Source organism: Ptychodera flava, chromosome 19 (genome assembly GCF_041260155.1).
Source record: "Ptychodera flava strain L36383 chromosome 19, AS_Pfla_20210202, whole genome shotgun sequence".
NCBI classification, from domain to species: domain Eukaryota; kingdom Metazoa; phylum Hemichordata; class Enteropneusta; family Ptychoderidae; genus Ptychodera; species Ptychodera flava.
The window spans coordinates 7,740,396-7,768,168 of record NC_091946.1 but is presented as its reverse complement, the minus strand read 5'-3'; the positions used below and the strand labels follow the sequence as shown (position 1 = coordinate 7,768,168).

The window sequence follows — 27,773 nt, the reverse complement described above, 5'->3', positions numbered from 1 at the left end:
AAAGGACGATCGTTTTGTAGGGATTCAAAATAAATAAAAGATATATCTAATATCTAAAAGTAAAACTGAACAGTAACAGTGAAACTTTTTCTTTCTACTTTTCCACAAGCTGTGTTCAAAATGGCTAAAGACGCCCTGCATTTCAGTAGGAAACGTCACTCTCAATTTATCAGTCAAAGTGTCGGCGTAAAAACAAAACTGTTACAGTGGTTTGCGTTGTACCGTTGGCAAACTGGTAATACTGTGTAAATTAAGGAGTTGTCAACACTGTTAAGTGTAAATTTCATGTGGCGGTAATATTAGTCGATCACAAGTGAATTTGAAACATTGCTGAAAGTCAAAACAACACCGCCAGATAAGCACAAATGATTCGTTCGGGACATTTCAAGATGCGTGTGGCTGTTGTTTTGACTACGAGTGACCTCCTTCCAGACAGTGTTTCGATGTTTGGAGAGTTGATTTCTTTATTGATGACTGATATTATCGCCTAGACGATAATACAAGGTTATTCACAAAATACCGGGATTTATGTCCGAGTACATCGTGCAGCGGAGGTATTGTCCGAGACGCGTAGCGTCGAGGACAATATCGAAGCGTACAATGTACGAGGACATAAATCCCGGTATTTTGTGAATAACCTTATTATTATACACCTTTTTAGTCCAACTTTACCTGAAAAAAATCGAAATTTAGGCGTTTTTGATGCTTCTCGCGCACTGCACTGAGCGATCGCGAGCAGACTGCAGGGAACGCGTTCAGCGCGTTCGCTAAGCGCACAACCCGCGGTACGTCAGCAGCATAATTTCACTCAAATTCACCGGTTTTGTACTGACCATGATTTACTTTGTGAAGTACTGAATGTTAAGAAGTATATATTTTTGTAAAAAATGTAAAATATTTTTTCTTTTTCCTCGTGTGGACGTAAAGGTGTTTTTAGGTCAAAGGTCAAATAGCGTCCAATAACACCTGAAGATATTGTACTCCGCGTCAATGTTATTGGACTCCACGTCCTCTGATACCGACACTTACTGTACGACGAAACTCCCTAGGTTACAGACGTAGGTGTATAATAATCGCCTCTTACAGTATTAGCAACTCCTCAATAATCCTCTATTTAAAATAGGGATAATTTGAATACCATGGTAATAAATCAACTGAGTATGTAAACAAATGATTCTCTCATATATATGATGATAAACCATTCAAAATCTAGTAGTTAACTGCCTCGGATGTGATCATTAAGTCTAGTTCCCGCAATGCTAAATGTTCAAAGAAAGCCACTGTAATAAGATCGGAGTTTGTTTGAATAGATCTCTTCCAGGTGGTAATTTGAACTGTTCAGTACCAGTTGTTTAAATTGTAAATACTCTATGCATTGGGTAGATACAAATGTAAATGAATCGAGGTGTTGAGGTACAAGATATTTCGTACACGTTTGCATTGTTTGCACCATTTTTCTCTTGAATAAATTTCTGAGTATTTTAAATTCTCAAACTGTCAGCGTGACATCTTCAGCGTCAAAACAACGTGATAACGACAACGAGGAGACGACAACGCTGATGTACACCATGAACTCTATGCTGTCTTAATATAAAGTCAATACTACATACGCCCCAACAGGAGATTTATGTCTGGCCACGTAACTGTTTGCTGTAACGCAACCACACTCTAAACATAAAATTTGTCGTTGTAAGGTAAAAGGTCCTGCGGACAAAAGCTGTATTCCTATATTCCCTTTGTGAATATTGTAATACCATCAAATAAACATTTGTATCTCAATAAGGCAATAATGACAAATTTCAAAGTTTACATCTCAAAACATAATCATCATCGTCATCATTAATGATGAGCAATGTTTAAAGCAATACAAGAATATAAAGATGAGCGAGCGAGCAAGCCAACAAACAAAGCAAGTAAACAAGAGACTTTTACCGCAACCATAATATTTATTTACTATTTCATTACATGACATGAAACAACGCATTGAAAGGATTCATTTAAAATGTTGATACAGTCTCCGTTTCTTCTACTAGGGAGAAACGGTTGAGCCCAATCATTCACTGGTCGGGAGATCATGTTGACGAAGAATTAGTCACGCGGCTGACATCCTCATCATTACCTTGACTGTTGCAAGGAGATTCATCAGGATGCATACAGTGCAACTGTCACCGCTGTCAAATTTGTCAGTTTTACGCTGTCTTTGAACATTACTCATTGCACAAAACCACCACTCAATGCTATTCGGAAACCTAAATGTGATCATAGACCGGAGGGTCTATGATGTAATTTACAACAATAGTCAAAGACAAGAAAATTACGAAAACAATTTCACCGAAAAACTTGTACGTATTGATTTTAAATTGGTTTTAGAACTCTGTTCAAAAGTGAATACGGGAGATCCATGATACTGACGTCTATGGGCAGAGCAGATTTACCAACAGCAGTAGAAACAAGGTGGCAATTACTGTGACTTGCGGTAATTCCCTCTTAGCTCCAGAGGCTGTTGAGACAGAAGCGAATTGAGGACAGTTGAAGTATTACCTACACATAAAAATCTTTCTGCTTAAAAAAAGTCGGTATAAGCAAAAAATAACTCTTTGAATTTTGTTTTGGTGACTGTTTTGACTATTCTGAAAGTCACCTATGTTTGGTTTGCTTTATATCGCAAAACTATTTATAATATAACGTTTTAAATAGTATCGCAACCATTCGTTCTTTGACGTAAAGTTGATGAATGGAATCGTCCACAGTATATGTATTTCAACAACATTTCGGCAGTAGGAGGGCGCGGAGGATTGACTGTGTATGATATTTTCATATCCTACAACTTTGAGGTATAAACCATTTCTCTGCGTACACTTTCAGTCTATACATAAGCCGTGCATTTTTTTAAACTCTGCGATTCGAAAATGTACATTTATTGGGATTCGTGTTGATTTTGTTCGGATCACATAACATATCCCGGACCACCTAGCACTGTTCGATGAAAATGAATGGCGGGAATATTTCGTCATTTGCAACGGCTAGTGTACCAACTTGAAGGCGACCTTACAGGTACACCCTAAGAATGTCTCTCAAAGCAATCAACACAAGAAAATGACGCCTTACTCGTATCCCAGCCTGGAGTGTCACCGTTCTTGGCGTTTTCCTCGTCCAACCAATCGATCAATGGCTGGAAGTATTCCATCAATGGCCGTGCGTCCATCGTTCTACTTCCAGTCAAGGCTTCCATCGCTTCTGGCCATGGCCTGCTTCTTCCCAGCTTCAACATATCACTGTCACACGGAGAGAGAGTGAGACAGAGAGAGAGTATTCAGTGGTTGTCATTGCTACTATACAGCTGTTATATACATTTTCAGGTCTGAAATCCTATTAACATACTTATTCAAAACGGAATAATCTCAATATACATGGGTATTGGCCCGCAAGGGTTAGTCCCTAGAATTTGTTGAACATGCATTTTTATGAGCACTGCGCACTCGCAGAACATTCTCTTGCTTACACTACAACTATTAACTTTGCATTAATTTTGCAAGAGCCGTGCAAATTTTCAGAAAGGGAGTAGAAGGAAATTAAGATTCCGAAGAAAAATGATACAGGTTGGTGATATTTATGTCGAATAATGTATAGATAATCTATTTTATATATTCACAAACTTCATCAATTATTCCACACCTCTATGAATTGAGAAGCAAAGTATAGACTGACAGGTATCATAGGTCGGGGTGAAAGGTCAATTCGATTCTATCGCAAATGATTTGGTATCGCAAAAAAGACAGCGTATTTAACCAACGACCGATTAAAACCAGTCAATCAGAGCTAATCTTATCCGATATTTTTTATTCTGAAATCGGTCATATTGCAAACAAACAAACGGCATGACTCTATTAATTCTTGAAAACGCCACAATAACAAAGTGATGTCATGTCTTTAGAAATGTGTGAACGCATTCTGCCTACCATGTTAGACGTGCGACATAGCAGTGAAGGACATTAGTGAGTTCTACCAACGACTATGTTATGCAATCTTACCCTTGAAAGTACACTTTCCGAATTGATTATCTGTTCGTCATTTTTGGCAAAGTGTAAAAATAAAGGGTCACGACAAAAAAGTGGAGATAATTGCTGAAATTCTCTAAGGTATTTTGTACATGACACTTGGGTCAACAAAGTAAACTATAATCCACGCATGACATCAAGTTAGGTCTTTGCAGTCACATTGCCGCTATATGGATATGTCAGACTACTTTTTAATTTAACATCTGTCATACCGTGTCACAGTTACGAAGACATTCGTTCGGTCGATTAAGTCGGTATGAATGTGCGATTTGCGAGACAATAAAATAACTTGTACCTATCATTTCTGAAGAATGATAGTCTTTCTTTACAGTAATGTCACGGGCAGCACATGATTTTTTGTTAGTTTGGAAGGCTACTTACGCAAATTTTGCCCCTGCTTCTTTCGACTCATGTATATCACATCTGTGCAGCGGCACATTGCCCTGCCCTGCCAGCTGACAGACTGCTTTGTGGAACTGGAATTGAATGATATTGCTAACGAAGTATCTGAATGGAAGAACAATGAAAATGGAAGTCAAAATGTCTTCTTCACAACATACAAATACATGTAGCAAGACATGAAGGGTGTTTATGTGACCTTGACAGGCAACAATAGGCTTACTTGCTTTCAGGACACACAGTACGTTTTAAATTGGCTTCATGTTTCTATTTAAGATTGCAAAACAGTTTCGTTAGTGATTACAAAATAACACAACTCAGATCATAGTACAATCTTGTCAGACTGTCGTGTAAAATGTGTCGGGACTCTGGTAAAGAGACCACAACACGGAATTAAAGTACTAAAAAAGTTAATACGTAGAGCAAAAATCATCAGGAACCTTTAGGAACAACATCTGTATACTGAAAACTTTGTTCTGTATGTGTTAATATTTTCTTGGTCTACGTATAGCGTAACATTTACTTAGCAAATATTACCTATTCATGTGCATCATTAATGTCGACAAATTGAATTCAAGTCATCAATATCGACGTGACTATATGTACAGGTAATTTTAAGAAGCTGAATACTGGCCTTTTCCAAATGCTTAATTTTTCACCCCATTTTCCTATGTACAGGCCCACCCCTTCGATTGAAAACAATGAAGTTGAGTTCAAGCTAAGGAGTTAAATTGGTTAGGAGAGTAGACTGTCGCCATAACTGCGTAAGAGAAAAATTGTTATGCGACATGTGTAAAGATTAGGATTTATGGCTATAAGATGGATTGGCTTAGCTCAAGAACGACCACCCACCTGATGTACGGCGTGTTACTGTTAGTATGGTACTTGGCTGCTGGGTCAAAATCCTCCTCACTCCTGTCCACTGGTGGCGCTATACCTTGGTATCTTGTCCTACAGAAGCAAAGTTGTTGAATTCGGGGAAGACTTAGGGACTCGTGGAAGTGTATCACATAGGAAAGATGATGTTCAGCGGCAGGAATTCACATGGGAACAGCGACGGAACTTAAAGTAGTTCAATGTCATTATAATTTGGATGGTACCGTGACCGAAATTGGGACGTGGCTTCACAGACATACTTCTTTTCATTCTCCGTAAAAATGCAAAATCTCTGGAAAACAATTTACAAATTCCTATGAGCGGATCCGCACCTTTGTTAAGTAACATCATGGCAGTAGGGCGTAAAACATATTTCTGCTTGACACTGTCAGTATATATCAGGGCGTGTGCAGAAAGGCTTACCTTAGTTCCCACCATTTTGCGTTGTAATTTTCTGGAGTTGTATTTCCAGCATATACATCCCATCTCCACAAATCCATAAGCAATCCAAAGGGCAGAAAGACGATCTTCTTCAAAGCCTGGCTCATTAAATAGTTCAAGTCCGATTCTGATGACGGAAAAAGTCATGAACGAAATTGATCATTTAGTTCTTTCAACACCATAAAATTTAAGTCTTACACAAATCATTTTCATTTTTTCTGAACAATATATAACAGTTTCTTACCCATAGAATATAATTTTTACTATAACCCAAACGGGATTCGAACCCCGACACACTCACGGGGGATCGCCTAGCTGCTAGGCCTCATACAAAACCAGTCGGCCACCGTTAATTACATCTTCTCATCCCAAATTTCTAGTTTTCATCGCGCAACAAGCCAGTGCAACAATTCATTTAAGGTAGTTCGCACCTAAAAAGTGCAAGACTAAATCTTTTACTCAAATTTCGTAAATCCAACTTTCAACAATTACCTTATCAATTTAACAATACAAGGAGGAGATATTGTGCAAAGTTCGGAACTAGAGAAACAAACCACTAAACATTTTGCCATATTTGAAATTCAAAACTGCCACCAGCCCTGTTTTAACTCTATGGGAAAATACAATTTTCGAAAAAATAAGACGGTGAATTTTTTTCTTTCTCTAAGAGCTTTAAAATAAGCCCTCACACGAGATACATAAAACAAAGAATTGTAGAAATTTCAGAGTCTGAATAATTGTCGTCCGAATAATTGTCCCAGAGACCTACCTTGACAAACAACGTCCCATTATACAACGTTACACATATACCTTACGATACGTATATGGATACAGTAATAGGACGTGTATAGTACCTGTATCCTCTCCGACTTGTTCTAACAATCCTATCTTATGCAAATGCTCAGGAGTCGACACAGACAAGGCCAGGACATCGCCGACGGCCTCGTGGAAACCTGGATTCGCGCCTCTGCGGTAGACGACGTTTAGGTGCTTGTACTGAAGATAGTATTGAACATGGCCCATCTCGTGGTGAACGGTAATGAGACTTTGCATGGTGGGGACTGTACATTGCTTGATTCTACAAAAAAACGACGATGTTAACGTTGATCAGTTTGACTGATGGTTGATTAGACAAAGAGTAAGATAGATAACGATTCTTTATGATTCTTTGCTATTACTGAATACACACTAGAAAAGGTTGCAGTACGGTACATCATAGATGGAATAATTGTATTGGTTTGGATGGTAACAAAATCAAAATTGCTATTTACGTCGTTTTAAACACTCTGGCAGACACACACGTAGCCAGATATTGTTTCTGGTTTAATCCTCGCGTTACAATTTTTGAATGAGTTTCGCGTACCATCTTTAATTGCTACGCTCTCTGCTATGGAAAACATATTAACCTCAATAGCCTTAGGTTCTTCGACCATATCATCCTAATGTATAGAGTGTTTCCACGCAAGACCACTGAACTGTGCCGATCTAGTTGACGATCGAGGTAAAGCATGGCTTGTTTTGGACGTCATTTTATAAACGTTGCATTGTTCCACCTGAAAATAGGCCAAACGCCCTATTTACGATGGGAAAATTTCAGGAATACGACCACTGATTTTTTCACGTAGGGTCAAGAGTAAGCCTCGGGTGTTATTTATTTAAACAGGGTAATATACTTTCTTTACAATGGATGAATGTATGAATGTATACGAAGAGTCACACACACTCGCACACACATACGCAGGTCTTCTCACCTGACATCTCTAGCATTGTAGAAGTCCCAAGCCGATGCATGACAACCACCTCTCTTCCATCATCAGGTTTTTCTATCATGGAATCATCCCAGAAAGACTGGGGAGTTGGCTCCAAGCCGAGTTTAACAAAGAAGTCCTCTGAAATTTCGAACATTTGCTTCGCTGTATATCCCTGTAAGTCAGTCATGAAAAACACGTTGCACATCGTAAAGGAATTCTGTTAGCTGTATCAGCAGAGCCAATCACAGGTTTTCGATTAGGTGGCCACATAACAACAAATGTGCCATGGTGTACAGTGCTACAGACGCTTTATTAGTAAAATAGGCTCTACCGCCTCTTTTACCATATATGGATATATGCAAATTTGCGGACATCGACTAAGCGTCAATCACTAGGACAAGCACGATATCCTTACATCCTTGACTACATCTGTTATATTTCCAATGAAGACATGTATTTTCTATCACAGTCTCACCGCGTGTTTGTACATGGTCCGTGGGGACCGTGGCTTGCATCCCCTACTCTAATTGCAATATTGTTAGTATGTTAATATTGCCTAATCGCTTACCTTGTTGACATTATCATCAGTAGGTCAACATCTTGCAATGTACTGATGACACATCATTAGGAGTTGTTGTGATAGAAAATCATGCCTGTATTCGAAACGTCGCAGATGTCATCGAAATGATGTAAGAGTTTCGTGTTGCAAGTTCAACGACCAGGCTGCAATCGTACTAACTATAGGAATCGTTTCTGAGCACCTCATCGTTTGCTCAACGAACGAATGAACAGAGAAGCGGCTACTAGATCACTACCTTGGGCCAAAAAGAGCTGTTTCTGGTCAACGCATGCATCTCTTGCAAGTCTTTGCGTCAACCCTGTATTTCTGTTTCCGAGAAGCAGAGATAGACGATGTGCTCTATACAAACTACATCTTTCTGAAGCATTAATAACCAGAATTCAATAAAACACTTGGAAATTAAATGTTAACAGGCCTCTTGAAAGCAGAATGACAGACTGGAACAAAAACACTAAACCTAAAAAATCACAATCTCAATACAAACAAAACAATAAAAATAAACAAAATCCGCGTGTTGCACCCTCGTTTTCAGAAAGAAGCTATGACTACAAACATTTCCTTTTATGACCTAAAAACTGTGTGACTCTGGAGGTCCCACACTCTTTAAAACATGGCTAAAATTGTTGAATTTTGGAAGTGTTTGCCCATATTATACTTTTACGTTGGTGAACACTCACATCATTCTGAAGTTTTTCGGTGACGTCGACTGTTGGTCTTCCTGGATACGGTTCTACAAGGTCAAGTATATTATTCCACGACTGGGCCCACATATTACCTGTGAAATAGATATCATAAATACACTTTCAACGTTGGTGTAGTACCACAAACTTATCCAATCGAAAATCATGATGTTTTCGTACATTCAGTTAATTTGAAAAAAACAAACATGCTAAGCCTTGTTGTTATTTGGTTCTACGAAGTCTAAATGCTTTATTATAGCTGCATTGACAGTTTTTTAGATCATCATAATCTTCAAGCTGTAACGTGCACACGTTTAATTCGCTTATGAAAGCCGATTTGTCTTCTTTTAACTGTAATTTGAAATGTTATCACATTGTGTGGAGTTTCCGTGCGAGTCGGCAAACAAGTTTAAGGAAGGTAAATTTGAACTAGGATTGGTCGGGTTGCTATGAACGAACAAAGTCTCAGGTCAGCATCACTGATCTTACGTTCTTTAAATGCAAACCATGTGAAATGTGCTGAACGTATTTTACTCATTTAGATATGAAAATGAATTTAATTATAGTACATTTCAACCAAGGTACAGTGGTATCTGGCGACTAGTTACGGAACAACGCACCTTCAAGATTTATACGCCATGAATTTTGTTGTGGTATCACAATTGCTTCTAGTTATCTTGGTGATATACAGATTAAATCACAAATTTTACCTAGCAAATGGGCGGGTATTGGTCCTTTTAGATCGACTTTGTCTTTGCCATAGCGAAGGTATAGTTTTCTCCTTACGTAGGCGTGTAACTTCTTGTAAAGCGGTTCAAGTTGAGCGTAGAGCCGTTTAACGTCAGTTTCCAAGTCTTCAACATCGTAGCTATATCGCAGATATTCACCGTAGTCTGCAAACTTTTCATCTACAGGAGAATTTTGCGTGTAAGTCTCGTTGATAATTAACTGTGATTTTATTTTTCATTTCTTTATTCTATCAAGCTTTAAACAGTTTATTCCCAATAACCCGTTGTTAATTGGGGAGGGACTGGAGAAAGTGGTATAGGGCAAAATGGAACTTATTGTCTCCAGCTCATCGCACTCAGAATATTGAAATCTGTACCCTAGTCTGTATAACGTCTGTAATGTACATTAGTATCAATCACAAAAAATTTGAAATCACCCACATATTTGAAGGGAAATCTGGTAAAAACGCACAGGATATTACATTAAGAAAGAATGCAACTCGGGATAGAAATTTTAAATTTCGAATTTTGCTATTCTTTTCCTGATCTATCCCTTGTTGGGACTCATTTTAACGCTCTTTGAGTAAAAAAAGAGTTTCAAGGTCTTAGTTCTTCTAAAATGTGAAAATCATTTTCCCAGTGAGAGATAACATAGGGATGGCAGCCATTTTGAATTTTAAATAACGGTAACTATTGCGCAATTCTTTCTTGTACCGAAACTTGCACGTTGACTCCTGAGTTTTATTCTTTATTTTGAAAGAGAATTGTTGAGAGTCTCAATAAAAAGTTTGAGTAAAAGTACAGACCTGTAAGGTACAACTTGAGCACCCAGTAAGGCGCTTTATATAAAACTCTTTGTTTGCCGTCCGCGTGTTGGTAGGTTTTCAGAGAAAATTTAGAAAACAAACACAATGTAGACACTATTGCAAATAAAAATATTATTTTCCAAAAGAAACCAACTGAAAATTGTGCTTATGTTTTTACACTTGAAATTTTTGTCTGTGTTTGTTTTTTCCCTGGCTGGCTGGTAGGTACTTCAAAAATGCAAGGATGCAAATTAACAAATAATTTTATTTAAATGGCCTATTGTAAACAAGTGAAATGATAACATCAAGTACTGTGACCCAAATAAAATGATTGACTTGTTGATACAGGTGCCGAATGGATGAGTGACACACGACTCACCATTCGCCTTTGCCGCCTTGTTGGCAAGCTCTGCAAACTGGGTGAACGTATCTCGAGTAGGTTTTCCGGCGACGTCTCTCCAGCCCTCCCAACACCACACTAGTTCGTCGTAGTCTCGGCTCTCGGCAAGAATATTGATTAGATCTGAAAGGAGGAATTATAACCCCGCACGATAGCCCTTTGAACACATCAATTAAAAGCTAGAAAGCGTCATATGTGGATGGTGGCTCCGTAGCATCTGAAAGCGCGGGCTTTCCTAATGCATGAAATGAAAACAGTTGACATCGACATTGAAGTAGAACCTCAACATGATACCAACCACCAGTGAGCGTCAAGTCTACACGTACGCTGTCACCTTGCAGCGGACAGTGCATTCACAGAAGAAGGGTGGGTGTTCAAAACGTGTCTTGGGTTCCACAAAAGTTTTCGACGTGTTATCAACTCGTTTAAATTCCATCTATAGCCGTAATCTTGATGTAGTCCCGTTATTTTTATTCTCATTGGAAACACTGTTGTTAGCCTCCAAAAGTCATTTTGAAATGCTAAGTTTTCAACTTGAAAACAGCGTGCGTAATGTCAAATGTTGATATTGACAACATAACTTTAGTCAGTTGTAGTCAGCTGTCAATCATAACATAGCAAAGTGTACAAATAGCGTTTATGTTGGCTAAGTAACAATTTGTATTTTAACACACTTGTGGGATAATTAAAAGCAGTAAATATACTTGTTTTCTAGAGCAAAATGATAAAAGTGTTATCAAAACATACAACTATTGTATAGAACGCAACGTCAAAATGCTAAACACGGGCAACAGGCTTGCATTCAAAGCCGTTGCCATAGTAGGTCGCATCGTGCGTGCAAAGACAGCGGGCGATAATAGTTGACATGTGGCCGTGCTTTGACAAACAGTTCTGACTATTGCTACTTACCAGGTTCAAGGGGAAAGCATTCGTTAGGGTCATAGCCTGGACGTCCGCACACCTTGGCGGTGGAATAGGTCTTCTTCATCGTTGAAACCAGCGTATCATACTTGAAAATGAATGGAGGACGATTTTTTGACTATATGTCACAATTTTTTGTTATAATTCGGGTAGTGTTATGAGGGCTGACTACAGTCTGTTTTGTTTATAACTGTGATAAGTTATGAGCTGCACAGCTTCTGATGGAATAGAAGCTTGGACAAGAATGGTATGACTTTGAAAAATTACATTTTAAAAAATTCTGTGGCAGGTATGATTCTAGTGGTTTTGTTCTTAAATCCATTTTCCAATTATAACGTCGTAATAACAGTATCAACGTTCGATCAGCGTTGTTGATGACATGTCGATAACGCCATATCACCTCAGTGCCAAGCTTTGGTACTGTTTGGAGACGTATTCATGGTATCGCCGGGTGACTGCCACAGAAAATATATTTCAAACTCAGAAATAACACAGTCTTAACTGTCAGACTATTAAAAGTTCAGACACACGAAGTTAACGTGTCTGAGAACGGGAATTGCAGATGCAAAAGCCAAAGCGTGTTTTCCATTGTTATTTAAGTTATTTTACACGGCTGAATACAATGCTTCCGAACAAAGAGTTATTCAAATATTACTTCGGAATTAAAACACTAAACTGGCGCTGATAGGAAAGTAAGGTAGGAATTTGAAAGTCAAAAATCATGACTTTGAAAAAATCAGTCTGTCCAATTTCTATTTCACGCAACTACTGTAACAAAAATGCTATTGCACTGGCTAAAGGTATCAATTTTAAGTTCGGCGACAAGAACCACACGTGTTTTTGTCTCATGACTTGGAACTCTTCGATTTTTATGGTTGATTTTAATGATTTTGACAGGCTGATACGTCCTTTCTTACCTGGAGTTTATCTTGACTTGACAAAGCAGCACTGCCGATGTAGAGCAGAATCTCTAGCTGTCTGTTGGTGTCGTAGCCGAAATTAGACCGGTCGAACAGAGACGCATTCTGTCTCGCCTCTTTGTCGAATTCCGCCATCACAGAACTCCATTCCAGCTGGAATCATCAATGGTCAGATAAAAAGCAAAATGGAAGTTAGATTATGCGCAAATCCAGATTACTTTCTACTTTGTTCCTCAAATTTACATGCATTTGAAATTAGAAATGGCCGCCATTGACTTGTAATAACTCCGTTGGAAAATATCGGATATTATTTGATTTTCTCAAAAACGCGAAATTTCGTTTTCTTCAAGGTTTTTAAAATGAACCCACGCCAGTACAAGAGTATCCTCCTATCTAGTTTTCACCCATCTTGTGCGTATTCTGTGCAAATATCATATAAAAAGTTCAAGTTGTAAGGTTTGTCTCCTCATGAAAAGATATTAACGCAAGATCTTCATGTTGTTTGTTGTGATCGACATAGATAGGATATATATGAAAATCCTGAACTATACCATGGTGACTGGAGCTATTATACTCTCTGTAGCATATGTTTATGGGGGAATTTAGACGGAAAAACCTTCACTGTAACATCGTTGGAATAAGACATTATAAAAAACACCGAAAAATATGCTATATATCGGGATTTCTTGAGGTTCACTAAGCAAATGTAACATTAAGATAATGAAACATTAAGGAGCCAGAATATACATATTGCTGACGCCAATTGTTACAGACTTTAACAGTTTGGTTGAGTGCACCAATCTTTGAAGATGATAACAAATCGATTGTTCTTCAAGGATACGTGTATTTATGACATGCTGAAGGGTTACTCAGTAAAGTTTGGCATACCTGGCCACTCCTGTTTGCCTTTTTTCAACGTTCACTGATAAGAATTCTGCAAACGGTCAAGCAAGTCATATTTACATTAGTTTCTGGGCTACTGGCCAGCTGCCCGCAGCTGGGGGATCAACATACTGAACTATTTCGCGACTCGACGTGTTGCAGTCAAGCACGCGTTTCTCATATCCATATTTCATATATCGGATCTACAGTATTGTTGAACTTTAGTAACCGCTGGTAGCATGAGAGTGTTTCTTCCGCTTAAAACACCCCTGCCGAAATTTAAGTAATAAGTTTCTTATCTCTGAATTTGCCAGGGAAGTTATATTTTTCTTAGAGGTATACAAACAGAACTCCATTTTGGTCCTACAATCTGGTGACTTTATTTGGATTTACATGGAGTTCATTCTTCGTTTCAAGGCATTTTCCCTTTTCCTGTTTTCCAGTAAATATGTGTTTTTGCAAATGCATAAAAATTTTAGAACATTTATGATTGCTTTGCAGATGTATTCCCACTTTTGACTACTCCCCCTAAAAATGTAACGATCGATCCCTGAGTTAGATATGGAGCAACCGCGTGGTGTGAACCTTGAACAAAACATGTTAACTTTTGCTTGTGTAAAGTACTTATGGCTTCTAGGATTATCCAACTAGAAAGTTATTGGTTATCAAACATCGATGGAGGAGATCTGATGTGTTTGTTCGGAGTTCGAGTGCTACTCAAGCCATGTTGTGTACAAAAAGTGTCAGACGTCATTATGTTCTACAGTCTTATCGTCTTTTAAAAAATGTGCGCCTGATTGGAATACAAAAAGACATATCGCGCACTTAAGACAGAGTATACATAATTCTCAGCTAAATGTGGGCAAAGTCACAATTTGGGCATAATGGAGCCCTTTAGGGACAAGTTTAACTTCTGAGAGAGTGTGCCATACTGAGTCAACATCTGTTATTATTCTGTTTTGGGCTGTAAAGGCGGACGGATCGGGCACTTAAAACTCCCCTGTCAAGTGATTTGTGAGCCTGCTCATAGGGGATACTGGCGGTACAGTTGTATGCCGAACGAAATTTTTGTATCACAAAATGTTTTCAGCTTTATCGCGCGTGTAAGGCTTTGCACCTGTCAAAGAATAAATAACTCCAGAGAGGTGTTGACAAAATTGTTGATTTTCTGTCTCAACGAAATATCAGAATCTGGAGTTTTTCTGTTACCGAAAGTGCAGACTAGTGCAGCATCAATTTCGTTGCGCGGTTTAGTCATAAAATCACAGAAAACACAGTGATAGATGGTCCTATCACTCTTCTGTTTGCGCCTTTGCTGTTTGGAATAACTTTTTATTAATCTATAGTTTTAAATCACTATCAGCTTATCTGACTGCGATAGCAAGATGTAAGAAATTTGAACAACGCCATTCCTCTTTAGGTTTCAATTAGGGCCTCATGTTTTACCACCAAATAATGCTGCAAGCTTGAAGTGTTTTACCGTGGCCATAAACATTCAAAGTCTGTGTGCAGACGTCCATGAATAAAAAATCCACACCCAACCAGAAAGAAGAAAATTGAGTGACCTGGATGACAAATGGCGCAGTGTTTGACCACCCATCTGGAATAGCGTAATCACTCAACGGTTGGAATAGCCGCGAAAAATTCATGGAATACTAAAATGGTCACAGGGTATAGAATCTGCTTTTAATTTTGTTCACATAATTTGAAAAACAAGGATGACGTATACTCACCATTTTTTGCTCATTGTAGTCGGTGATATTTGTGTTGTAATTCCAATTTGCCAGTGTGCTCCAGTAGCGCACTTCTTGAGCTTGGTCTGAAACTTCCTGCAAAAACTGTAGGGCTTGATCTTCGTCCGTGATCTTCTCTCCGCGAGAGAAAATCGTAAACAGTGTCACCAGACACAATGTTATTAACCTCAAATTTTCTGCGTCCATAGTTGCGGTTTGGACAGAGTAAGTCTAACGACTCGATGATGTCACTTCTAACTGCAGCCAGTCAAGAACTCTCGATAGTATGTACATATCAAGTACGGGGGTCCACCACACCTGTCAGCCCGCGTCTCAAGTGAACATCCGAAATCTGACGAACGCGAAAACCATTCCGCAAACATGCCTTTTTCATCTTGTAATCATTTAATAAATACATTGCAGTTATGGCATCCGTGTCTTTCACATCTCTTGCAAGTTAAACTATCTTGTCTTCATCCTCATCGCCATAACAGACTTTGCAATGCTGTTCTTGTGTGATCGATTTCGTTTAATGAGCAAACGCAAAAAAAACTCTCTCCAGGGTAGCTTTTGTACATTGCAATAGCAAAGCGCTGACCATCAAAACTCAGAACCGGTTTCAAGCTGTAGAACATGAAAGCTCAAAAAAGGAGGGGCGTATCAAGAATGCATTCCATATATTCAGAGCCGTGCTTTCTTATGAGCAACAGAAAAGTACGCCGATGTCGCTCAAGCATGCTCTAGATGTGAATTCCTCGGCAAGCAAACGAGGTATTTTTATTTGCCTCGCAGACGACATTGACATCTGGTGATAATTATTCTAACATGCGCAAAAGTACTCATTCTGGCGTACATGCCATCCGCGCCGAAAATAAGGATAGGAATCATCACCCGTGGGAGAAGTGTTCTGCAAAATGTCGTCATTCTATATGTCGACATTGCTGTGTCTAATCCCAGATATATGTAAGTACCTCTCAGTGAAAAACAGATACCATTTGACGGCAAAATATTGCCAGGTTTTTATGCCATCGAAAAATGGTCACATGATTGGGTGAATAAGAATAGAGACTGTGCTCTCTGTTGTTGCACCCCCGGGTTGAATGCGTTGTAATGTTTCATAGTTAGATTTCAAGGGACAAACCATAATTACTAGGGAAGGGTTGGCCATATGAAAACATGCGATTTATTTTTCCTTCTCAGATTTTAAATGCCCCTATAAGTAGCTTTTTTGCATGCAAGATTTCGGAAAGCAAGCTACATTTCATTTGTGAAAGGCAAATTTCACGCAATAGTAAGGTCGATATTATTTGTAATAATTAGAAATCCGCATATTTCTTTCTTTTTCACCGCTCCCTCTCAAATATTCAGGCCCAATCCTGGTCAGGAATGATACCAAACCAGCTATAAATTAAATGAATGACATTTTATTCTTATATAGCTCGTTTCCGCTTGACTTAACACAGCCAGAGTACGCATGCGGATAAAATTCTTATATCCAAGCATTTGCAAGTCTACGGTCCACTCATGAAAGGCAACAGATTAGTACCGATGGCCTTTGTTTCAATAAGCATATCATAGTGATGTATCTCAAACTGTCCAAGATATGAAATCTACTTGCAAGTTGATACATAAAAGTTGAAGCAGTTTTGCGTCTTTTGGTTGACGATAGAAATTTAGCTGTTAGTACGGAAACAAGTAATGGCACTTGGGACACTTTATTGAAACGATAAAACAAATATTTGGAAACAACAGCGACTCACCATTTTTCAGTTATCCACTGCCCTGTAATAATATACGATATGGCGCAGTGACTGTTTTGCCTAAAATGAATTTTACAACAATCACGAAGGTAATTTAAAACACGACAATCCCCATAAATGCCAACACTGCCACGATCGCAGTCAGTCGTTTCTGGCCAGTATTTTCTCACAAGAAAATAAACGACGTCTAAAAATAAACACTGAATGCAAATGGTAATTTATAACACGGTAAGTGTGTGATAACACTGTACGGTTTTACTCAGCAAGGTCCATAGTTTGTAACAGCAGCTGTTGACTAAACATGCATTTGTAGCGAATACCCGAAATTATAGTCTGATATTTCTCTGTCCCGTGTGAACCATGCTACAGGTATTTATTGTTTCAGCATGTTTGTAGGTATCGAACACCGACTCCTCATGTTTTACAAAACTTTACAAAATCTTGTACACAGACAGCGATTTTACGTCCTTAAAGAGTTTGTCACCATGTTACAGCTTATGGTTCCGCACGCATGATACAGAAAGTTATATTTTCATCTGGAAAGACTTCCTTGGGGTCCTATCCTCGACCTTCGAATTCTCTTTTTTTAAGCAGGACACACTTCATTCTTAAGTTATTCAATTTCTTAAATATTCCTAACGCCAGTTCTACACCCCTTCAAGTTCGGATTCGATGTACTTTCTCTGAGGAAAGTCACCCAATTAAAGTGATTTCAGAAATGTGGCCAAGAAGTATCTTGCCTTTTGACATTTCAAAAGTTGGCAGAATGTCCATAAGAACACTAGCAAGGGTCTAACCGTGTCCCTGAATATCCGATCGAGCAGTCTCTCCTTACATTAGGGGACGACTGCATTAACTTGCATGGTACCGAAACCCGAGTCCTTTCCTGAGCAACTCGGGTGACAAACAGAAGACTTTTAATCCCCAAGGTGTGAATGTTCCATTGTTATGTTTATCTAATCCAGCTGGTGCTATTGTAGTGCCATTGTAGGAAAGGCAGGTCCGTGAAATCGATCCTCCAGGGAAGTAGGGTATTCCTAAGTTAATGGAGCCTTCCCGTAATTAATTGCTTTGGCACACAATTCTGCTATCGTTCGTAAAAATGGCAGAGAGTTGACCCAATATTATTTACTGCAACCATGTGACGTGCAATAAATAAATAAGGGACGTTGTTAACTTTATTCGCTATCGATTTGAGACAGAAGTAAGATAACATGTGGACTTTCGTGCCAACTGATCACACTGATAACATTCGTAGGCTGTGTTGTTGTTATCAACCACTTAATGGCACCTGTCTTCTGATAATGTCATTATCACAAAAATGTCATAAACTGATGATAAAATGCACATACCTAATGATATCTTCGGCTCCAAGATGTCCGGCCCACTTCGTGGTGGAGCGCAGAGAAAACTGAGTTCTGAGCTTATGTGTATGCAATCAGACACAATCGCTCGCTTACGCACATGTTGGATAGATCGCTTTAAAGCCTGCCGCACACGAGAGAAATTAGCTGAGCAAAATTTCATTCGAGACTGTTTGTTCAACTAGTTTACTCTCGTGTTCGCAAAGCGTTGAGCAAAATAACCAACGTATTTGCTATTTTTTGCCTCGCGAGGCAAAAAACTCACCGTGTGCGCCCGAGAAAGTGATTTTCCTCACCCGTTTTTCACTAAAGCACGCGTGTGGAGATCACATGACAGTACAAAATGACCGCCCGAAGCCTGGCCCGTAGCCAATTTATTGTAATTCATGCTGAACAGCCACACACTTTAGTATATACACGATTTCACTAGAATTTAGAAATATAAAACGATGTCACTATCGCCACGCGCCACTACGATCTTAGCGAGCAGACATTTTCCTAATCTCGCGCTGGCTTAATTTGTGTACGAATGGAACGTTTGCGGATAGCAACGTGCGTAATTAAATGGAGGTAGTTTAGAAATGCACGTGATTGCCCATATTTGGGCACCGAGGCGTGATACATAACAAAATGCATGGATGTGAGGGCGCTTCCCCCATAGCTTTACACCGGCACGTGAATGTAGGTATATGATAATTTTTTATTTATTTATTTATTTATTTTATTTATTTATTTATTTATTTATTTATTTATTTATTTATTTATTTATTTATTTATTTATTTATTTCGAGAACCAGCTCATACACCAAAAAACATACAGAAAAAAGGGGGACTGATAAACTATAAAAAAAACTATAAAAACACTAAATCATGATGGAAATTAAAACTGACAGACAGAGAAAACTTTAAAACAGTCTTTTCCAGAACAGGCTACCACACATAATATATGTATTGATAGCAGCACTAATAAGAGAATTTTCACTATTCATCAGCCTCATATAAAATTTCGAGCGTAAAGTGCGCTGTTTACTTTCGAAAGTCAACATGTTGCTCTGAACAAAAATGTCCGAGATACTTAATCTTCTGTCAATACCAAACAAGATTCTAAAACAGTTGTTATAAGCAACGCGAACATTATTGATACACTGATTTGTGAACTTACTCTAAAGATGTGAGCAGTACAAGTACAATATGTTATAAAAAGTCTCGTTTTGACAGAGTACAAACAGTTCCAAAACTCACGGCTTAACATGTTAGCTCTGGCATAAAACAACCTCATTTGACGCTTAATATCATCATTATCATCGCCATTGCTGTTGAAATGACACCAAGATAAAAATGCTTATCTACAAAGAAAGCTCTTTGTCATACAAGTACACATGCGGAATCTTACAAATATTAAGCATATTAGGCAAAATGGCAAGACACTTAGATTTCAAAGCATTAAAGACAATATCATGGTCATTAGCATATTGAGTACAAATATTCAAGAGGTTGTGATACCCTTTACACTAGGATAAATCAGTACTATGTCATCAGCATACAACAGGTGATACATGCACTTTCCACCGAGGAAGCAGCCGATATTTTTCTTAACAAGTAAATGACTAAGTTTATCAACATAAACTGAAAAAGACGTGGAGAAAGTATGCCTCCTTGTCTCACACCATTACATGTTTTAAAGTATTTAGATAACACAGAACCCCATCTTACAGCAAATTCTTGATGCCTATACCAATAAACCACATACGAACTATAAAATTCGGAATACCTCTATCAATCAATTTGCGAAATAATGTCCGATGGTTCACTTTATCTAAGGCTCTTGTCGCATCAAGAAAACAAAGGAAAACAGGGATATTATGACGCTTATAAAAATCAATTATTCCTTTTACTAAAAATACACACATATCAGTTGAGTGACTTTCTTAAAAACCAAATTGATGATCACTTGTGTACAGTAGACTATCACGCTTATCAAGAATGAATAATTCATACATCTTAGAAATGGCAGTGGCAATAGCAATAGGGCGATAATTCCCAAAATTAGTAACGTCACCATTTTTATTCTTTACAAGTGGAACCAAAGTGGTGTCCATCATGCGAGATGGCAAGTAACCATGAATACGCGCTGCAGTAAGCATCACGGAGAGAAGAACGTGCAGGCGTGCATGCGCAAACTTTAAATGCTCAGCTGTAATGCCATCTGGACCAGCAGATTTACCACTGGCCAATTTTGCAATGGAATTTCTAATGGCAGTTGGAGTGACAATCATATTCTCATCGAATGAAACACTCAAAATAGAATCTTTCACAAAACACTCATTACCGTTGTTGGTGACAGAGGAAAGCAGACTTGCAAAATGGTCACGCCATAAATTAGCAATGTCATGTTGCCCATTACAGCCATCAAATGTTGATGAAAGAGGAGACTTATTTTACTATTAACACGCTTCCAAAACTCCTTGTTATTATTGTTACAGAGGTTGTCCGCTAAGGCGTTAGCTCTCATTTGAGACTCACTCTTTTTATAGATCTTAAAAACATACTTAAGCTTAGCACGTGATTTCCTCGTGATATCAAAAATCGGGCCTTGTCTGGGACTGCCAGAGTCCCGCCACAACAGGAAAGCATCACGAGCAATGGCATGATATTCTTTAACATGTTGATTCCAACCTGGAATTGATTTAGCCCCATTATTACACTCAATGTTAGAAGGAATGCTTTGCAAACCAGCATCCTTTAAAGCTTCAACAATATCATCATAGCGTTTTGAAATTGATTGCAAATGATAAGAGTTATTACAGTTTGAATTTCTACAAAAGAAAGCATCTTTACCAATGTTAATTTCTCCGAGTTATTACATGAACTGTTGAGATAACTATGCAATGATATATGATTCACCTTGGACCAGTTAATGTGAGAACAACTAGAGTTAACGACGGGAGTTGAGTCATACTTTTGAAGATCATCAAGGTTACAAATGACACGTAGAGGGAAGTGATCAGATCAAATATACTCGTGTAAAATACTAATATCTGTAATACAGTTATGTGGAGGAGATGTGAAATACATTGATCAAGCCACGAAGTTGAATGGTGTGCTTCACTATAATATGTAAAAATACGTTGATTGTTAGTACCAAGTAGATTAACATCAGAAGGAATGTAATTGTTATCTTCACAAAATCTAGACAGTTCGTTACCAAAGTCAGAATTGCTAGTGATATCGGCATTCCAGTCACCAATAACCATAACACTATTAGTCGGTGCTTCCTCGATGCAATAACGGATTTTCTGTAAATATTCTAGAAATTCATGATAATTGTCTCTGTTTTGTGTTGGCATATAAACATTTAGAATAAGTAAAATACCTCCACTGTGTCTGATCTCAATACCAATTAAACGACTGTCATTGTAACGTTTTACATTTACAGTACCAAGAGATTTCCTCCACATTACTGCAACACCACCAAACGGGCGACCAAGGCGAATACCGACCTCATCGTTCATAGCTGATTCACCAACGGCGTAGAAATTTCATTGATACGGGACAGTAAACTGAGCTCAGGCTTTGACAGCCAGTGTTCCTGAAGAAAACATATGTCACAAGAACCACATATGTCCTTTATGGTTTCAATCGACGATTTAATTCCACGTACGATGTATAGTAAGATTCACAAATTACTGCTAGTTTCTTGCAGGATAGAACTTCCTCACCAAAGTGCCAGTTGGCCACACACTAGCATTAGGATGCGTCTATACAGATTTCCGAAGTCGAAATAAGCTTGAAAGATGAATACGAATCATATTTGGTCTGCAATGTCATTATTTTTACTTCACAAAGGCCAAGGTTTTCTAAATGTGCTGATATGTCATCTGCTTTAGTACCTGGAGAAAGACGGCTAATAAACAATGCACTGGGCTGGGTAGTATTCACAGCTTTAAGTGACGTCAATTCTGCATTGTTCCCAGTGATGACCGATTTAGGTTTGGGGGCAGATCGTTTCGATGGTCGATGCAGACGATTAACAGTGACGGAGCCATGGTTGCTGGAGGATGGAGGCAGGCGGGTGGGCGCATCATACGATACTCCTTGGCAAATGCTGACTACTCGATCTGGTACAGAACGATCGACGGCTGGGATGCCAGAAGTTGCTACTTCGCTATACGAACGCGAAACTATTTCTTTGACAGCTGTAATTTCATCATTATCAGCATCGCCAGCAAAGGTCGAATCATCAGTATTTCTCAAGTGTGATTGGTCACACTGTATATCAGGTTGCTCATTCATCCGTTGACCATCTGTGGACACGTCTGCTTTGGTATGCAATTTATTGTTCAACACTTGTTGCGTGAACGATTTCTTTCACGACATTCAACTCCCGTCTCAGGGATGCAAATTCTTCTCTTAAACTTTCACGTTCATCGAAGGTACCATTGCCCTTCAACTGAGAAACCTCCCGTTGCAGTCCTCTGATTTCTTTTATCAGGATGGACACATCAATGTGAGAAACATCAACAGGTGGCAATCGTGTCAGATCTTGTGCGACAAAACATGGCACATTACTCTGATCAAGTTCATGCAATAAATTCACCATATCGTGTAGGTTATTATTACGTTTGTGTTGGCCCTGGCGTCGTATAAAGCGAATGTTATCAATATTGCATGAATCAAAGAGAAGCCTTTTTGCATATTTGACATCTTTGTCATCATACGTATCAGTACAGAGTTTTACAATCATGTCTGTTGGTAGAATGTCAATTTTGTTCCACAGAAAGCATAACAGCTCATTTACAATGACGCTTCTTTCAGTTACACTGCGAGAAACTTCGAGTTTCTTACTTTTCTTTAGCGAGGCTCCCAACTTTGTCGGATTTTCTCTCCTTGCTGTAGCAATATCGGGGAACGCCTTTCTTCACAGACTGGGCACAAGTCCAAGTCACCCTGGCATAAGGATACATTTTCCAAACTTCCACAGTCCACACACTGCATTTTGACAGTGGCCTCACCAACGACGTATTACATAACAGCTGTACCGGTACATCAACTGAAAATCTGGTGATTTTTTTTATACAACTGGTTTTTCTAGCGAACAGTCCACAAAAGCGCTCAGAAAAGACAAGTCAGCCGACCAGATAATGTTCATGAAGGGATTTGACCTTCAAGAATACCAAAAGTACATCAAATTCACACCAGAAAGACTTACAAAGCAGGACAGCAAAATGACGACACCGTATTCAATATGGTTTGTTTGTTTGAAAGGAGTCCATTAAGAATGTAAAGGTGTTAGACATTTGAAACCAATGAAAGATGTCCTTTGAATATACCTCAAGATGAATTCCGATATACCTTTGCTTTTCAAAATGTTATCCATTGCTATAACTTAGTGCCAGTGCATTTCAAGAAAATGTTATTACCTGAACCTGGACAGTGAAGGTAGGACAGTGTGCTCCATAGCTTAGAGAATTAGAGGGGCAACTAATTCTCATAAGACAGCATAATTTGCATATTCTTTTGTACTGTGAAATTGTTTCCTTTTACACATGAATAGATTGTGGAAATAAAATAGAGGGGTAGCCCACCTCAACCATGACGGGATGCTTGCATCTAAAAAACAGTGCACTTTTTTGGCTCTTTCTGCACTGATAATATGCAATCTAAAGTGGTTATATCAGATATAATCAGACATTACATAACGCTTGGTCAACAACTTCAGATACCAATAGCTTGGCCGGTACTACTTTATGCCAAGGTATTGTACAGTGAAGCGGCACAAACTCAGTCTCGTGTAAACCTTGACAACAGTATTATCATTTCAGGACATCGGAATTTGTTCCTACTTTTATTAATTTGAACTAACATATATTGTAGTATGCTTATAGGTCCTATTCTGCGAAAACTAGGGTACAATGTTCAAAGAAGTTCAAGGCGAACGATTATCTGTGTGAGTGAAGTGTATAAGGCAGAGAGCTCTTCCCTGTACACTCGCTTAATCGCTATCTCTGATCACATATTGCAAACAGCTTACGAGAATGGCAAATAACTTTAATTAGGAGCTCCATACCCCTTCAAACCCTATTTCAAGGGGTGAATGTGCATTAAATGTGCACTGTTTTTTAGAAGGGAACGTCCCGTAATGACCCCCTTGTGAAGACCAACCCTGCAGAGCTATCGAGCTTATGCAAACATTTTGTATCCACTGATGCGTAATCACAAACCAATGAAAATTTGAAGATTTGTCTATTGCAAATGGAAAGGATAACTTTTACTGTGAAATTTTAGTTTTCAGCTTCTGTCTGATCATATCACTAAACTTGGTCTTCTAATTTGTGGACACAATTCTTACCAATATCGCATTACACAAACAAATACCATAAGTTTACGTTATTAATTTCATAAAATACAAAGCAAAGATTCAAACTTAACTTCCAAAATGCCATGAAATTATATTTGAAGATTGTACTTACATGTACACAACTGAGGAGCAGTCTGGTGTGCAGTCTAGAATATTAACAGTTCAATTTGACAGACCAGGAAACTAGAGATAATTTTCATTCTTCAATGATGTATTAACTTTGGAAATTTTGTAAGTTTCAGCTTCTGAGCAGTAGTACGAAATTTCAATCCTTGTATCACAAACTGCAATGGAAAATATTGAATAAATGGTTTCAATAATAATGGCTTTGTAGTTTCCAGATTTCATGGCAAAATTTGTATATGATGATCCTTACCTATTTTTGCAGACAGTGTAAACGAATGATCTATATTATGCGTTGCAGTCAAATCTTTGACTGTTTTTTCATTGATGAGGCTGCAGGGTGCATCACATTTATTACCGACTAGGAAGTGGAAAGCCGAGGAGACAAAAGAAGAGTATTTCAGTTCATAATTAGAAATTCATTTTGATAAACTTTCGTCAAATTACGTTGCACATTCAAAATTGTGGCCGGCCGTTCCACTTCCAGTTAATACACTGACAAGGGGTCACACAAAAAGATGTTTTGGCTAAAAATGCAAAGATTAGCCTATACATGTAGAATGCAAATGACATCATCATTTACATACATTTGAATCAGAATAGCTCAAATATCACTAAAAATGAGTAAAATTTTAAAGGCCAGTCTGACCTATTAAATTAGTTCCCTGTCGCTATCCATGGAGCTTAGTAACAGAGAAAGAGAGACATGTACTTCACATTGTCTGCTTTGCATTGTGTAGTTCTAGTCATTGTCTGATACATTTGCTGTTGCAATTTGTAAGTATTAAGCCTTGCTGTTGGGCTTTTTAAAAAGTAGTCTAGACTGTACTGCTATTGATACTTTTCATACGGTCTCAAAGTCATTCGTTTCTGTCCGCACAACAAAGAATAATATTATGGGTATACCATGAGAGATAGCCAAAGAAACTGAATTTTTGTTATGCGTATACCTGCAACACACACAATGTGTGTTGTGTATACCTGTAGCATTGTATATGTGTTTGTAACTGTAACATAGTATCGAATGTGTGTTATGTTTGTAAGTGGCTAACATTGTTTGTTTATTATCTTTGTAACAATAATATGGTATGTACGTGTTTTGTTTGAAATTATAACATTGTATGCATTTTGTATATGTTACAAAAACCTGTAATATTGCATGTGTATTATGTTTGTTAATATAATGTATATTTTGTTTGTAACTGTATTGTGTATGTGGTTTGTTTGTAACTGTAACATATATAGATTTGTGTGATAACACATAGTTTGTAAGTTCACAGAGCTAGCCCTCCTTCCAGGCCCATATACAAAGGGGGGGATTAACATGGAAAATGGAAAAACATATTTGCACAGTGGAGTGAAAGGCAAAGGCGAGCAACAACAGCGCAAGAAAAACAAAGAAACATCACTCTTGCATACATTAGTGGCTGGTTCAAAATTGAGCGAATACACGTCATAGTAAAACCAGCATATTCCAGTCATTTCTTAAACTTTCTTCTCTTAGCTTAAATGCCTTATATACAAAGTTACAGAGCCTGAGTATCTTTGTTGACCCTTTTTCTCTCATAAGTGTCAAAAACTTATGGAAGTGAGGATCTCTAACGACAATTTCTGGTACGTATTATTTTCTCAGGCTGTCATACAAAGGGCATACTAGCAAAAAGTGGTATTCGTCCTCAACTTGACCTCCTGGACACAACTTACATATCCTTTCTGTGGGTCAATGTTGTGATGTCTCCCTTCTTCTATTGCAAGTGGTAAAACACAACAACGAAAACAAGCAAATAATCTTAAATTTTCATGATTGTAGTTACTCAAAAGATACTTTTCAGGTTCAAGTAATGACTTGAATTGTACATAAGTACGCAACTTGGGTTTTGAGGCACAATATCCTGACCACTGCTGTTTCAATATATCGGAAACTCTTGTTTCAAATGAATGAATAAAGGTTCTTTGCTGCCTATCTCTTGATTTATCCAAACATTACAAAGCCATATGAGTAAAGAATGTGTTTGACAGAAGTAGGCCAAGTATGTCGTCCAAGGTTGTCAAGGTTACGTAACATTAAATATGATTGCCTTGGCAGTCTTTCCCTGGGCATTTCGGTCAGCTTAACCCAATAACGTATGAATCGCTTCACAGTGTGATAATATACAGGTAGGCGACCACATTCCCCTATTACGGCTTCATTTGTGGTATGACTTGGGACCCCTAACAGTTTCCTACACCAGGAACTTTGTACTTTTCTAGAAAACATCATAAAACTGGAATCCCCAAATCTCAGAACCGTAACACAGGATTGGCAAAATCATGGCATCAAACAGTTTGAAGTGACAGTGATATGAGAAAAATCACGTTTACAAACTCATAGCTTTACTAGCTTGATTGGCTAAAGTATGCACTGCTTTAGACCAAGAATTTCGAGAGGAGAGAAGTAAACCTAAATATTTATAGTAAGTAACGACATCGATTTGTGTGTTCCCAAAATGCCACTTTTCCCAACGAGCATTGTGCCCTCCTTTTCGGAATATTACAATCTTTGTTCTGTCCAGATTCACTTTCATACGCCACTTATTACAGAACTTTGAAAGTATGTCTATGAGATATTGTAAATTTCTAACAGAGTCTGAAAATATAACAATATCGTCCGCATATAATAATGAAAAAAGGTTGTACATGTCTTTAGTTAATTGTATACCCATTTTTCCTGATGCTATGAACAAGGAGTTAAAGGGGAAGTTCACCAAGGGGATGATTTTTACATATGTGCTAGCTTTGTGGTCACTTACCCTGGAAAAGCTATTTTCGCCATTATAACTTGCACGATTTTTACAAAAACCGATAGAAATAGTACAGGAAGTTGCCCATGTAATTTGAATCATGAAAAAAGCCCCAAACTTTGAGCTTGTTTTATGTGATATGGAGGGAACCATTGTCCCATGGGTATGGCATTGTCCACTTACTCACGCTCAAACTAGGCTGTGCGTATTTAC

General features: G+C 38.3%; 1 pseudogene; it reads right to left on the bottom strand.

Moving 5' to 3' along the window:
• Positions 1-1,926: 1,926 nt before the first annotated feature.
• Positions 1,927-15,447, bottom strand: LOC139118473 (angiotensin-converting enzyme-like; annotated as a pseudogene).
• Between the last annotated feature and the right edge of the window lie 12,326 nt (positions 15,448-27,773).